Source organism: Eptatretus burgeri, chromosome 7, assembly GCF_056783735.1.
Source record: "Eptatretus burgeri isolate ZD-2024b chromosome 7, Ebu_testis_v1, whole genome shotgun sequence".
NCBI lineage: Eukaryota > Metazoa > Chordata > Myxini > Myxiniformes > Myxinidae > Eptatretus > Eptatretus burgeri.
In genome coordinates, this window is record NC_140967.1 from 8,271,290 (window position 1) to 8,276,289 (window position 5,000).

At 42.9% G+C, this 5,000-nt stretch overlaps 1 protein-coding gene and 1 long non-coding RNA gene across 3 annotated transcripts in view; one reads left to right on the forward strand and one right to left on the reverse strand.

The window, feature by feature from the left end:
* ESRRG (estrogen related receptor gamma) overlaps window positions 1–5,000 on the reverse strand; it is a 461,392-nt gene that overhangs the window by 376,485 nt on the left and 79,907 nt on the right. The gene's annotated exons all lie outside the window — the stretch shown is intronic.
* LOC147022626 (uncharacterized) overlaps window positions 1–5,000 on the forward strand; it is a 52,722-nt gene that overhangs the window by 47,649 nt on the left and 73 nt on the right. Inside the window, exons 3-4 of the long non-coding RNA XR_015059820.1 lie at window positions 4,369–4,454; window positions 4,578–5,000. The exon at window positions 4,578–5,000 is cut by the window's right edge and continues 73 nt beyond it. This is a non-coding gene — a long non-coding RNA (uncharacterized LOC147022626). The remainder of the gene's footprint in view (window positions 1–4,368; window positions 4,455–4,577) is intronic.

Consider the following 5,000-nt stretch of genomic DNA (forward strand, 5'->3'; position numbering starts at 1 on the left):
CCTCCCTTACCTCAAATGGCCGCACTGCTGATACTGCACGTGAAAAAGCTGAATGCTTAACTCGGTGTTTGCAGCTAAATCTTGTGTCCAAAACCCATCAGGGCGCTCAAGGTCCGCCAACAACCCCCTTCTGGTAAAACTACCAAAATCACGAATCACTGCTCATCTTCACTCTTTCATTCCTCTTTTTTCCCGCCTTTGGAATAAACTTCCTCACTCTAATCTTTCCCATTCTTCCCTCCAGGCTTTCAAAACAGCTGTTCACCACCACCTCTTATCTTCCCCCATCCAAATCCTCGATCTTTTCTACCCCCGATAATCCACCCAAGCCCACTTCCTTCAATTCTCCTGCTTTCCTTCCTGAAAGTCCCTGTAATGTCCATCTTCTCCTCGCCATGTTCCCCGTCCCATCCCCATCCCTCTCCCTTCCACAGTTCACCTGTGTCTGTTCCCCAATGTTTTGTCCCTTCCACTCCCGCCCCTCTTGTCTCATGCCTCCTTGCTGTGAGTTGTGTGTTAGTTCTCATACGAGCCTCGACCAAGGTATACAAAAAAAAAATAAAAAATAAAAAAAAATCACTTTCTCTACCCACCTGACCCAGTCGCACCAAAATGTCCCTGGACTCTGTGTCCTTTTTTTTTTTTTTTTTTTGTATACCTTGGTCGAGGCTCGTATGAGAGCAAACACACAACTCACAGCAAGGAGGCATGAGACAAGAGGGGCGGGAGTGGAAGGGACAAAACAGTGGGGAACAGACACATTAGGTGAACTGTGGAAGGGAGAGGGATGGGGATGGGACGGGGAACATGGCGAAGAGAAGATGGACATTTCAGGGACTTTCAGGAAGGAAAGCAAGAGAAATGAAGGAAGTGGGCTTGGGTGGATTATCGGGGGTAGAAAAGATCGAGGATTTGGATAGGGGAAGATAAGAGGTGGTGGTGAACAGCTGTTTTGAAAGCCTGGAGGGAAGAATGGGAAAGAATAGAGTGAGGAAGTTTATTCCAAAGGAGGGAAAAAAGAGGAATGAAAGAGTGAAGATGAGCAGTGATTCGTGATTTTGGTAGTTTTACCAGAAGGGGGTTGTTGGCGGACCTTGAGCGCCCTGTGGAAATGTGGTGGGGACAAATCGCAGAGAGAGCAGGGGGGGGCAAGGCTGGAGAGGAGTCGGTAGAAGACAGAAAGACCACCGACCAACCTGCGGTGATTGAGTGAGAGGCCCAAAGACTCAGCTTCATTGCGGGAGATGCCGATGATCTTAAATGCCCTGGTTTCGACAGCGTGAAGCCGAGAAAGGTGGGAGGCAGGAGCACCAGCCGAGAGGGGAGAGCAGTACTCCATCAGGCTACGGACAAAAATTTCTCCTGACAAAGTGAAGAGCTTGCTGTAAAACCTCGACTCAGCTTCTGCAACTGGTCCAGACGGCATCAGCCCACGTGTCCTCAAAGCCTGCTCTTCTGCTCTTGCTCACCCTCTCTCTGTTCTATTCACCCTCTCATTTGCACAAGGTCATCTGCCATCTGCTTGGAAATCAGCAAACATCACTGCCCTGCACAAAAAAATATCCCTGCAACGACAGACCAATCAGCCTTCTCCCAATCATCAGCAAGGTTATGGAATCCATCATCGCTTCAGACATTAAATCCTTCCTCTTCTCCAATGGCTTGATTTCTGATCATCAATTTGGTTTCAGACCAGGTCACTCTACCCTGGATATGTTGCTTCTGCTCTCCCAACAATGGATGGAAGTCCTCAATGCCAGACATGAAATCCGAGCCGTATCCCTGGACATTTCACGTGCTTTTGACACAGTCTGGCACCCTGCTCTGCTCACCAAACTCTTTTCCTATGGTATCCAAGGCCATCTCCACTCATGGCTCATAGACTTCCTCTCCTGTCGCAGTCTCCGTGTGGCCCTAAATGGAGTTATTTCATCCCCCCTTCCTGTCCAGGCTGTAGTTCCTCAAGGCAGCGTTCTGGGCCCTGTTCTTTTTCTGGTTTTCATCAATGATCTCTCAGACTCTCTGAAAAATCCTCTATATCTCTTTGCTGATGACTCCACCCTCTGCCGTACCATCAGTCATCCCTCAGACAGGCAAGCAGCAACTTCTTCGCTCAATGCAGATCTGGATAAAATCACAAACTGGTCCAACACGTGGAACGTGTCTTTCAATCCAGACAAATCTTACACTCTCACTATGTCTCTTCGAAAGGACCGTTTAGAACCCCCCTCCCCCCCCGGTCCACTTTCTCAACAGCCCTCTGGAAGAATGCTTTCTTTCAAGCTTCTGGGTCTCACTATCTGCCATGACCTTTCCTGGGAAAGCCACATTTCAAACCTCGCCTCCAAAGCCAGTCGCCGACTGGGAATCCTCCGTCGTGCAAAGTCCTTCCTCGGCCCACCTGAGCTCCTGACCACTTATAAAGCTTTTGTCTGCAGCCTGATGGAGTACTGCTCTCCCCTCTAGGCTGGTACTCCTGCCTCCCACCTTTCTCGGCTTCACGCTGTAGAAACCAAGGCACTTCGAATCATTGGCATCTCCCGCAATGAGGCTGAGTCTTTCGCCCTCTCACTCAATCACCGCAGGTTGGTCGGTGGTCTTTGTCTTCTACCGTCTCCTCTCCAGCCTTGCCCCCCCCCCCCACTGCTCTCTGCGAATTGTTCCCACCACATTTCCGCAGGATGCTCAAGGTCCGCCAATAACCCACTTCTGGTAAAACTACCAAAATCACGAATCACTGCTCACCTTCACTCCTTCATTCCTCTATTTCCCCGCCTTTGGAACAAACTCCCACATTCGCTTCAATCCCACTCTTCCCTCCAGGCCTTCAAAACAGCTGTTCACCACCACCTCTTATCATCTCTCATCCAAATCCTCAATCTTTTCTACCCCCATAATCCACCCAAGCCCACCTCCTTCGAATTCCCTGCTTTCCTTCCTGAAAGTCCCTGTAATGTCCATCTTCTATTCCCCATGTTCCCCATCCCATCCCTCTCCCTTCCACAGATCTCCTAATGTCTCTGTTCCCCACTGTTTTGTTCTTCCCACTCCCGCCCCTCTTGTCTCATGCCCCCCTTGATGTGCGTTGTGTGTTAGCTCTCACACGAGCATAGTCAAGGTATACAAAAAAAAAAATCACCTGAGGAGAACTCTCTTTCCTTTATGGTAAAAAATTGGGGAGTGGAGTTTACTCGTACTTCATTCGCTGTGCTGTGCAGCTGAACGAACATTATATATGTATTCTGTATATATATATATATATATATATATATATATATATATATATATATATATATATATATATATGAATGTATATGTATATATATATATATATATATATATATATATATGAATGTATATATGTATATATATATATATATATATATTTATGTATATATATATATATATATATATATATATATATATATATATATTTATGTATATGTATATATATATATATATATATATATATATATATATATATATATATATATATATATATATATATATATATATATATATATATATATATATATATATATATATATATATATTTAAGTATATATATTTACATATATATATATATATATATATATATATATATATATATATATATATATTTATATATATATATATATATATGTATATATATATATATATATATATATATATATATATATATATATATGTATATATATTCAGTTGGGGGTGCCAATTTCTGCCCATCTTCGTTGGGTGATATTTCCCAATCTGGAGTGGTGATATTTCCACAGTGATAGATTATTTTGGAACACAATGTGCACATTAAAAATATTGTACACATATATTGTTGTGATATTTGGCATTGTTGGACCACAATGTAAAGTTTTTGTGATGTAAAATGCCAAGTCATCAATTTTGAACTTTTCATCACACACATGGCTTGAGATATGTGTCTATATATGTGTATATATCCCTTCATTTTGTCATCATCTTCTCGAGAGCCGATGGGTAATTGAACGAGGTTGAGGTGCATGCAGATTTTACTTTTTAGAGATAAGATAGCAGAAATGTGAGGCAGCTGGTATATATTCAAAGAAGATAAAAGAAAACAAAGGCACAGCCAACCAATAATTGAATTGAATGGAACACATCCAACCAGAAGACGTTTCATCCATGACCACAAACTTCCGCACACCTCGGTCCGAGTTCTGACATGTGGCATGCATTTGTATTTTTGCTTGCTGCTTGCTTGTGTTGCATAATTTTCTTATTCTCTTTCATTCTCTGTCTTTTTTTTCTTCCACAAGCATTGATTGCATGAGAAAAATCATTATTGTGTTCCGATCTGCAATACCTAACTTGTCTTGTGTGTTATGCCTGCCTCAGTGCACGTCATGCACAGGATTGAGTAATGAAATTGTTCCATAAGACAATTGGATCAAGTGGACTGGCTGCGCCAACTTGTCGACTAGGTAAGCATGTCAAGGTTAAGTGAATGGCATGTTTCTCAAGTACCAAATGAGTTTTAATGAAGGAAGTTTATTGGACTTCAAGCAGCAGAACTCTTCACATGAGATGCCAATGCCTTTGCGCAGTTGAAAGCAAGAAAATGTTGGCTGATGTTACAAGCAATGGATCAAAGAAGGACCCCACTCTGGAATCGTGAATGGAAAAATAATGCAGTTTTATTTTTGTATTTATTCATTTGCTTATGAGATCTGAGCTGTGATGGCTACAGGCAGTATGACTGGCAGGATAGTGCAGAAGTGGCATACCATCCAGGCAGGTCATGTCATCAATAAGTGTGCTGTCCTTTGAAGAGACATCGAGTTTGGTGTCCTGTCTTCGACCTCAACAATCTCACAGTGTCGCTTGTTTGAGTAGACCATTGTATGGTGGCACCCAAGCCAAATTTCAAATTTCTGCCCTGACCTCCATCACCCTAAAATGGAGTCATGACCGATCCAGGGTTCGTTCCCAGCCAGGTAAAAGTCATGGCCACTCTGATGCTCCTAGAA